The 11316-nt window shown below is 41.6% G+C and overlaps 1 protein-coding gene across 1 annotated transcript in view; it reads right to left on the bottom strand.

Moving 5' to 3' along the window:
• SNX32 (sorting nexin 32) overlaps positions 1-8623 on the bottom strand; it is a 463165-nt gene extending 454542 nt beyond the window's left edge. Inside the window, exon 1 of the mRNA XM_044060891.1 lies at positions 8529-8623. The gene's annotated coding sequence lies outside the window, so the exon portion shown is untranslated. The remainder of the gene's footprint in view (positions 1-8528) is intronic.
• Between the last annotated feature and the right edge of the window lie 2693 nt (positions 8624-11316).

The following is an 11316-nucleotide window of genomic DNA, read 5'->3' as shown; positions in this document are numbered from 1 at the left end:
GTGTTCTCATCTTGGGGAGATTCAATGACTGTTCCTAGTTTGCAATCGTCTGCAAACTTGGTTAGCAGAAGCCTTTAACATTGGCTTTGACATCCGAGAAGTAGATGCCAAACAGGACTGGGCCTAGCACAGAGCTCTGGTGGACTCCACTGGTGGCCGACCTCTTTGTGGAGGTGGTCCTCACTGATTCTAACCTCCTGGGTCATATCAGTGAGCCAGCTAGCTATCCAGCTTGTTATAAAGGGGTTTTGTGTGCCGGGGAGCACCGTTAGCTAGGGTATAACTATTCCCTGCTCCACAAAGTCTCCTCTTCAATTTTTTCCTTGGAACTAGACAAACTTTCAACTTAAGTACTCAAGCCATTAAGTTCTCAGCCCGGCACTTGCTCAAAACCCATAGCAAGCACTTATAAACCTTAGCACTAGACCCCCCTATACTGTACAGAAGGACAAGGATCTCTATTTGACCTTACCAGCCAATCAGTAAAACAGTTCACTGTACCTATCCAGGCATGTCCAAAGGGCAGTTTCAGATGTACTCTCCAGTCCAACTGGTGAATCTGGGCATTTTGAGGCAATGTTACAACTGCCTCATGTACACAGACAACCCTCTCCTCCTACTACCAAACACTAATACATGTAAGAGATGCAATTATACAGCCAAACTGGAGGCTAAGCTCTCTCAACCCAAGACTGGATCAGACAGTCAAGATGAGAAGGGAAATACTTGCATCACACCACCAGTCTGACATAGACCCATTAAACCAGCACCGGCAGAAAACACACATAAATGCACAAAAACATACTCGGAGGCTCTAAATAAAAATCTGCAAAAGCAACAGAGACCTCCAAAGCAGACATCCAAGCAACCTCCACCCTCCCAACACAAACCATGAAACATACTTCACAAAACCAGTGTGCCACACAATCACAGCCCGTAAGGCCAGGATCCGCCACATAACACAAGCACTCAGGTCACTCCAGAACTAGTACAAATACGACTCGGTCATTGTCCATGTTGGTATGAATGACCTGAGCTGTACCTCCCTGGACTACATGAAAAGAGACATGGAAGAGCTCTCTGATCAAGTAGCCCAGGCCGGTATGACCCTGACCCTGGGTAGCATCCTGCCCTCACCAAGAATGATACCACTGTATAAAGAAAAAATTATCAATTTCAACAACTGGCTAAGTTTCTGGTGTCATTCAAAGGGGATCCAGTGTCTGTCTGCCTGGGATGACATGCTCGACAAGCCACGCTGCTTTGCTAGAGAAAGCTTGAACCTGTCACGCTTAGGCTTTCGAATACTGGCCAAGGCTCTTGCTACCCCCATAGTGCCTTTTTTAGGCAAGGCTCAAAAGACAAACCCACCGCTGTAAATAGCACAAGTAACAAAAAACTGAGGGAAATGCTACTCAATGCCTGAAGTCTAAACCTCAAAATGCACGTACTCGAGGCACTTCTCAGTATGGAAAAAAATCGATATATGTGCAGTAACAGAAACCTGGTTTAAGGCTCCAGAGAGCACCTCAGCACTATCAGGCTACAACTCATACCATGCATTTCGGCCACAGAACCCGGACCGAAATACAAAAGGTGGGGGCGTATCCATATTCATCAAGGATACCCACACCTCCAGGTTAGTGGCACAGCACGATGGTTCAGAGATCATCCACATGCAACTAACAATGGACAAAACTGCAATTCAAATTGTAGCTTGCTACAGATCACCCACCATGTCCCAAGACTCCCATTCTGAGTTTCTGGAAACACTGGGAAACAAAAAAGTCCTACCAAACACCCTGATATTGGGTGACTTCAATTACCCAAACATTAACTGGGAGAATTACTCAAGTACTAACTCCCTTGCCCAACATTTCCCAGAATTTATAAACTCAAACACCCTGAATCAACTAGTCAACACTCCCACCAGAGGTGACAACATATTGGACCTGGTCGTCACCAACATGGGCGACCGGTGTTCCACACCAGAGGTCAAACGCTCGCTGGTTAGATCTGACCATAAACAAATCACTCTGGATATCCACATTCCGCCCCCACCCATAGACAAGGAAACCACAGTGAAAAGCTTTTCCAAAGCAAACTTCACATTACTTAAGACTGAGGTGGAAAGTTTCAAAGCCCCCATGCTAAATGATAATGCTGTCCAAGCTGCAAAATCCTTTACTAATGCATTCTACGGGCACCTACAAGAATGCATAGATCATTCTATCCCAAGCAAAACCAAGACTCACTCCTCCAAGAAAAGGAAACCAGTCTGGTGGACCCCTGCCATAAACAAGCTATACAATAGAAAGAGGAAACTAGTACAGAGATGAGTAAAATCCCAAGAAGGGAAGACATCCCTGATCAGTATCAGAAAGAAACTACGATCCCTCATAAAATCATCCAAGGCGAGCTTCAAAAGAAAAATTGCCAAGGACTCCAAAGATAACCACAAGGCATTCTTTGAGCAGATCTGAGCATTGCCACTTAGATTCTTGACATAGCTAGAGTTAGTGCAGAATGGCACAAAATACACTGAACCGACTGATATCGCCAACATCCTGGCAGACAGGTTCAGTGGAAACTTCACCCCCTCTCACCCCCAAAAGGGCCCATAACCATACCAGAAGAATGTAGAGTCCCTGAAATCACAGACACTCAGGATAAAACAGCCCTCTCCAAAGCCAAAAACACAGCATCAATGGGACCAGACGGTGTCCCAGACTGCGTCCTACACAAGCTCAAAGACGAACTAACCCCACAGGCTACATACCCATAGAGTGTCACACAGCAACGGTTATTCTGCTCCACAAAGGTGGAGCCCCAACAGACCACAGGAACTATTGCCCTATAAGCCTGACTAGCTTGGTCTGCAAGGCTATGGAGCACATCATCATGGAACTCATTAACAGAGACATTGGGAACCTCCAAACACTAAACCCTACCCAGTTTGGCTATGTTAAGGGTAGATCATGCCTCCTAAACCTAATGGACTTCTTTGAGACAGTTACCAAGGCTATAGACGAGGGAAAGGTGGTACACACAGCCTACTTAGACCTTGCAAAGGCCTTCGACACCATTCCCTATTCTGGTACTATAGACAAGCTCACCAGCCTGAACATAAACCCCTACATCACAAGATGGGTTGCCAACTGGCTCAAGGACAGAACCCACATGGTGAGAATTGCAGGAGCTAGGTCCGACTCTAAACCGGTTACAAATGGCATTCCCCAGGGCTCACTCCTAGGACCCCACCTGTTCGGCATATACTTCTCAGAGGTACAGGCAAGCACAGGAGGACTATGGCTGGCCAAGTTCCCAGATGACTGCAAACTAGGGGCTATAACTTACTCGGTGGCTAACACAGACATCCTCCAAAAGGGTCTTACTGAGACGGATACCTGGTGTCAAAATCATGGCCTCAAGCTAAATGCCAAAAAGTGCATAGTCATCCCCTTTGGAAAAAACAAAGTACCCACAAACTACCACATAGATGATAGTCCCCTAAATACGGAAGACGTAATAAGGGATATGGGGACCCAAGTAGATAGTAATCTCTCCTTTGATAATCACATTGCCAAAGTGATTAGAAAATCCTTCTATGTGGCCCACCTAATCACAAAAGGGTTCGCATCCAGATCAAAAGAGGTCATTGTGTCCCTCTACTCATCACTCATCAAACCCATCATAGAGTACAATGTCCCATTTGGGATGTACCTTACAAGACACCTGCAACAGCTAGAAAGACATCAGATGTACCTCACCAAGAGGATCACTGGCCTCAAACAGATGCCCTATGCAGCTCGACTGAAGAAACTCCAGCTGTACTTGGTTGCATACCGCCTACTCAGAGGTGATCTCTGCCTGACATACAAGGCCATGTCCAACCCAGAATTGATGGACTTGCTCCACCTAAAGAAAACCATATCCCCTCGAGCCACACTCACCACAGCAATAAATAGGATGTGCTGGAGGGATAGATTCCTGTCCCAGAGACTTCCCATGCTTTGGAACAAGATTCCAATCTACATTAGGCAGAGCTCCTCGCTAACACTCTTCAAGAAAAACCTTGACGAGTGGATGGGAAACAGAAAGTTTACCCCATGGATCACTTCAGTGGCTCTGATAGACAGAGGCACAGGGAACTAATCTAAGGGGGTAGCGAAAGCCAACACATTCTGGCTAGGCTTATAAATACTTCGGACAGATAGCCTAGTATCTTCCTATGAACCTATACCTAGTTCTGTAAGTTTGCTGACAATGCCTGAGTAGGGTATTGCATCAAATGCTTTAGCTAGATAAAGGTAGGCAGTATGCACAGATTTCCCCTAATCCATTGCCTAAGTGACCTTTCCAAAGAAGTCCAGCAGATTCGCTAAGTATGACCTTCCTTTGACAAAGCCAAACTGGGATGGATCCAGTGCCTGGAGGTCTCCTATGTCCTTATTGATAATTTCCATGATACGTCTTGCTATGGCTTTGCAAATAAAACTAATCAGACTAGTGGGACTGTGCTTTTCAGGATCTTCTGAAGGTCCTTCATTATGGAGTGGGATGACTGTCACAGTCCTCCTTTCACGTGGCACAAGGCCTGTTTTCACACTATAGTTAAACAGTGACTCCAGGGGGTCTGATAAGTCATACTTTAGACTATTCAGGAGGCATCCTAGAATATTATTGGGGCCCACTGAGGCTGTGTTCTTGGTTTTAGTGAGTGCAGCCATTGCATTCTCCCCAATTATAGTTGGAGGGCTTATGTTTGAGGGTATTATTAGGGGGATGGTTCGGGGTAAGAGGAGGTAAAGTTGGAAATTAATTTGTCTGCTAACAGGTTCACTATCTTGCCAGGCTTGGTGAATATAGAACCATTAATCACCAGTTCAGCACACTGCTGTGTGCTGCCCTTGAGATTCCTGACATAGCTGTAGAAGGCCTTATGGTCTTCTTTTACCTGGAAGGATGTCGTAACCTCATAGTTGGACTTGCTTGACCTAATTAGCCCTCTTAGTTGCCAATTTGCTTTGATGAGTGAGTTTTTGTCTTTATGGGGATTACCCTTCCTGATTTTTGCCATAATTGTTTCCTTTTGTGGAATGTTCTTCTTCTTTCGGCTTTTCCTGGTTAGGGGTCGCCACAGCGGAACTCCGGTCCGCTAATGACTGGCAATAGATTTTTACGGTGCCGAGATGCCAGCTCGACGCCCAACCTTCGACAAAGGCATGCCCATTCACGCATGTCTTTCGAACGCCACTCGACCATGGGGAGGACATGCAGACTCCACACAGAAGGCGCTCCAGCTGAGAATCGAACGGGAGAACCTCTTGCTGTGAGGCGACAATGCTACCGCTGCACCACCGCGGCTTGTGGAATATGCTGTTTAATATGGGATGCCAGCAGGGCGGTTTGTTTTTAGGGCTAGTTCTGGCTTTACTCCTGGTAGGTACAGCAGCCTCTATGCAGGTATTGACATAGTTGTACAGAGTTTCTGAAAGCAATTCAGCATAGGCTGGTGTGTTCTCAGGATTTGGAAGGGCATTGAAATTTGATAAACAATCGCTTAATTACAACTAATTTGCTTTGGAATACTTCCTAACTGTTACTGGTTTTAATGGGATTATGGAGTTGATTTTAATTTTGAAGGAGACAGCTTTACAGTTAAACCTTATCAAGGAGGACAAGACATTGGGGGAGTGCAGAATTCTCCCATATTCGTGAGCATGAGGTGAGGTCCAATAAGTTGGAGTCTCCAGTCTGTGTATTCACTGTTTGGTCAAGGTTGTTTGTATTTACAAAGTCCAGGAATCTCTGTGCTTGTAGACTTGAGGCCATGCAGGATTCTCAGTCTCAAGAGGGGTAACTAAAGTCTGTCATGAGTAGGTGTTAGGTTGGATGGTAAATGCCTCCAGTAGGTCCAAGCATGCATTATGAGCTTCTTGGGACATGGAGGATGAACTACAACTGGTTAGGATATTGTATGGGATTTTGTCTATGGTGATCCGCATATGGAGGAACTCCAGCATGTCATCCTGTTTAACTACTCTAGCGGTATGCTTGCTATTGATGTATATTGCAGCACCTCCATTGCCGGGGTACTCTCTGCTGCTTTAAGCCATGTCCCAGTAACTGTACAGATATCTATATTCTCAAGTGTGAGAAGGGTTTGGGGGAGTGTAGATTTTTTTATTTAGGCTACTGGCATTGAGCAGTAACATTTAGAGGTTCTATTGAGTTGATTTTGCCATGTTGGTAGTTCTGGTGATACTCATTTGTACTCTTCTGTCTACGTCCATTGTACTGTCTGCCTCTGTCCATTAGAGGACATTGGGGCCAGACTAGAGGTATACATGAATAGGGTCAGGGATGAAATCTGCTTCACATGGATAGGAAGCTTACTCCATAGTGCAAGAATCCTTTGGGATGCATATCAGTCTCAGCAGCATGCTCTATTTATGTTGCAGGCAAAGTTTAAATGCTTGGATCTAGTGTTTCTAAGACTGTTTGTTTTGTGAATGTACAAAAATTCCATCAAATCTGGATCTGAGGATGCCTTATATGCCTGGAATAGAGTGCTTCCCAGTAACCTGTAGGAGACTGAGTAGAAAGATAGAAATTAAAAGTCTTTCCAAGTGTCTTATACCTTCTTATCAGCTCTAACATTGTTGCAGCTCAGGGGAAAGGAAAGCCCCCATTTGCAAGGACCTCCACTGACAAAAAGTGGTTTGCAAAACGTGATTTAAAAATGATCATTTTGAGCAAGCTGATTTCATTCATCTTTATGACTCCCTGACCATGTAAACTTTATTCCACCAATCAGCTCACATTTAGTAAGAGAATCCTACAAGTTCAGCCTTCTTGCTTAAATAACAGCAACAGATTTTTTGAGATATAATAAAAGTGGTCATAAATATGTTGTATGGTAGATCATAATACATGATGTACAGATGTGTTCATTGCACATGCTGCTATGTCTACCTTGTTCTTAGATATTTTGTCTCACTGCTGACCATCTTTAATCTGAGGATTAAAAGCAGTAAAGTGCTCAGGGTTGCATACATAAGGGCAGTGGCAATTCAGATAAATATACCTTCAGTCAAAAAGTAACTGGCAAAAAGATGGGATTTATTTATTTATTTGATACCCATTTAAGCAAACTGGTCAGGAATGACAAAGGCCAAAGGCATTAGAGAGATCACAGTTAACAAGTCAACTATAGAAGTGTAAGGGCAGGCAGCATAAAACAGTGCAGCTGGGATTCAAAGCAAAACTATTCAAGGCATTTGCTATGTGAGGAGGCTCAAAGTTAAAAAGACAAGCATTTAGCATTATCTTAGACTCACCCAGACTCCGCACTTGGCTACTACATGTACTAAACAGTGCTATGTTATGTGCTACATGTGTTTGGATCCCAGGTCTATGGCATCAGTGAACTGAAAGTTATAGAAAGATTTATCAAAATTACTGCTGCTACTGCAGTTTGGCAATTAACTGACAACTGACATGATCTAAGGCAAAAACATATTTATGTGTGTACACATACTTCACGTACACACACACACACACACACACACACACACACACACACACACACACACACACACACACACACACACGCACACATACATACACACCAGCATTTGTTGATTTTTTGCAAAACAAACCTTGATGATGATGATTGTTCAGGTTGCAATCCTTTGAGACAGCAGAAATGGTGCTACTTTGGGTCCTGCGAGGAAGGGGAGGTCATAACACTTCTACACTCCAACTCCTGCAGGCAAAAGACTAAGACTCATTCTGATTGTGTGTGTGTGTGTGTGTGTGTGTGTATATATATATATATATATATATATATATATATATATATATATATATATATATGATGTCCTTAAGGGTTCATTTGCATATATCCCATGGACCTCTATTACAAGAGGCTTAAGGTATCGCACAGTGGGAGGTTGGCATAATGGTTAAAGCATTTACCTTACAGACAGAAAACTTTAGCTTGGTTATTTTTTTCTTGTAGTTTTTATTAATTGGTTTGTCTGTGTAACCTTTTTATTCTTTGGTTTGGATGTTAGTTGGGATATTTTGCAGTCACCTTAATGGTTATGGAAATCATCTGGGTGTAAAGACCCTGTGTTTCTAAAGTACAGCCAACAGTCATTGTATGCTGTGCTGACAAAGTCATAAGAAGACTGAAACATTCATGTCCACAGCTAGTATGGTTTGGCTTTATTGGTCTGACTGTATATACAAAGAGTTAAAAAGAAAAAAAGTCATACATATTCAGAAGCCATATGTGACTTTACTATCCATCATGATTGCTGGATGGAAGTAATGAGAGGCCTAACAGATTTGTATATATTCTTCCTCTGAAAGTGCCATACACCCCGACCTATAATTTGCACAAGTGGAAGAAGAACTCATTTAGGGTACATATCTTGACATATTGGCTTCCCAAACATAGCAATATAAATGTCAAAAGAATCTGTTATCTGATAATGTTCCCTTTTTCATTGACTTACAATAATGCCGGCATAATCTTCATTCTCAGTATAAGCATCATGCAGCCAAATGAATTCCTCATGTTGTCGGACCACAGAAAATTCTGACCTCTTGAAATGAGTCAAATTTGTCTGAAAGCAAACAAAAGATACCACTGTAGAATATTTTACGTTTAGTTTCTTGCTAATTAATAAGTTATTAAATGAATTAAGTGAATGCACTTGTTATTATTTTCATGCTTAATATAACTGAGAAATTATACTTAACATTATTACTGGGAACTGCTGAAAATGAACATACTATTGCCTTGAAGGGAGTCATGACTACAAAAACTGACTTACCAGTCCTGAGCACAATGAAGCAGGAAGAATCAAGCAAGCAAGATTTGCCAGCAAAAACATAGTGGCTATTGAATAACAGCACTAAACTACCTCAGGAAATTCTTCCATCAATCAAATCTATTAGGAAATGCACATCCTATCAAAATAGGGAAATTTACTCTGTCAACAGAGCAGTGTTCTCAGATTCCCAGTTGTTATGTGTTTCTGAATATAGCTTCTAAATCTGAATCATCATACTAAATTTATCAAGTACAGTGATATTAAAAGGAAAAGTAATAGGTATACACAATAACAGCACAGCAGATATTTAGCTAAAATAATGACAAAAAGTCAGAAGCTATGCATCCATGTTTCACTTTACTAGTTGCTCTTTTACAGAGGGAAGACCACATGAACATACATACACAATATGCAATATAGGTACATCTACATATAAAATAGCTAAAATGGGTATGGCATATGCAGATTTGGGCACTGTTATGGGGTTTTGCACTGCTTGCGATAGCATGTTTGTATGCCATCAGTCTGGTGCCTGGATAACAAGTATACCATAAGTCAACACCATGCATTTTTTCTATCTTCCATGAGGTCTTTGATCAGAATGAACACAAGAAGATGCAACATAAGACGTGATGATTCCTGAGTCTATGATTATACTTTTTAAGCTACATACCCTTATACACCATTTATGACATCCCATTTTTACTTATTTGAAATATGATGTAATATATAACACTTCTTTTTCTTTCAGCTTTTCCAGGTTAGGGGTTGCCACAGTAGATCACCTGTCCACTCATGACTGGCAGTGGAATTTTATGGTGTCGAGTTGCCAGCCCAGCGCCCAACCTTCCACAGAAGGCACACACACTCTCACGCACACACGCATGCCTAGGGCCAATTTAGAGTGTTCAATCCACCTACAGCATGTCTTTGGGATGTGGGAGGAAACCGGAGCACCTGGAGGAAACCCACGCAACCACAGGGAGGACAAGCAGACTCTGCACAGAAGGAACCCCAGCCAAGGATCGAACCGGAGATCCTCTTGCTGTGAGGTGGCAACACTAACTGCTGCACCACCACGGCTGCCCGATTCAATATATAACACTTATCATTTTAAAATAAATCTTAAGTCTAAAATAAGATTTTTTTACATCAAAAATATATTTTATGCACATTGAAAAAACAGCTAATGAAGGACAAAAAAGTTGCTGCTGTGCTGTCTCCTTAGCAAAATTCATGTTTTCTTTTCAGATTAGGTTTTGTTCATCAAAGCATTGTCTGCTTTGTTCAAGTAATCCTTTTGTTCATCAAAGCATTGTCTGCATTGTTCAAGTAATCCTTTTTCCTCGATATTTTAAACATTAAGCATGCTTATTTATATCAAAAAAATATATTTTTTGCACATTGAGAAAACAACTAATGAAGGGCAAAAAGGTTGCTGCTGTGCAAAATTCTTAGTTTCTTTTTAAATTAGGTTATCTTCATCAAAGCATTGCCTGCATTGTTTAAACAATCCTTTTTTTCTCAATACTGTAAACAGAGGGAAGAGAAGGGAAGAGAAGAGAGATGTACCTGAAAGCATCTGGCTTTCCATAGACTGATGAGAATGCCTGATATGATGAAAGGACTGGTGCTATACATTACAGGGAATGATGTGAAGGAGTTATAACACAGCAAGGACATTATATGGAGGCGTGGTCGTTCATGGTGATTGATGGAAGTCATTTTGTCTTGATTATGACTTGCAGTATATGGGATACATAGCTTTAAAAATGCAAATGGCTTGTAGCACAGATTTGTAGCCATTTGGTACACACTCATTCTAGCAGGTAACCTGCATAAGTAGGTAATCCGCAATAAGTATTTTATATACTGAGCATTCTAATAGACATTCAACTGGTGTCATAGTGGAGAAGTATATTTATTAAATAAGTGAATAAATACATTTAATCTCAAGAGTTTGTGTATGGAGGTAGAGAACTATAGTTCGTAATGGAAAATACCTCAAATGTACCAAAAGAATTTTACTGGAAGCCAATATAGCACAGAACTAGAAGCCTTGGATCTAGAAATTCATTTTATTCCCACCATGAGTAGAATAAACAAGAAGCCTGAAAGGATACAGTATGACAAATTTCTGCTTGTCACTGGGGAAGGAACCTGGAAACTACTTAACACTTTATTGCTTTTATTTCCTTGAAAAGAAGAAATACCCAACAACAGTAATTAGAGAGAAGTTTAGGAATTATTAGTGTGAGCCTTGAAAGAATTTGCCATTTCTTCATGATTTATTCTTTACAAGGGCACAAGTTCCTACAGGGACAATAGATGCTCACATTACTAACTATAAAAAAAAAATCAAATCAAAAGTATGCATTTTATGTATTTGCTTTGTCACATGCTTATTCAGTAAGAGATAAAATATTTGTATGACAAAAGAAGTGATGAAACAAAGAGCAAGCTTTTA

Source organism: Protopterus annectens, chromosome 2.part0 (genome assembly GCF_019279795.1).
Source record: "Protopterus annectens isolate FY-2018-M chromosome 2.part0, PAN1.0, whole genome shotgun sequence".
Taxonomy (NCBI): Eukaryota; Metazoa; Chordata; order Ceratodontiformes; family Protopteridae; genus Protopterus; species Protopterus annectens.
The sequence above is the reverse complement of the archived record's forward strand: the minus strand, read 5'-3'. Positions and strand labels throughout refer to the sequence as shown.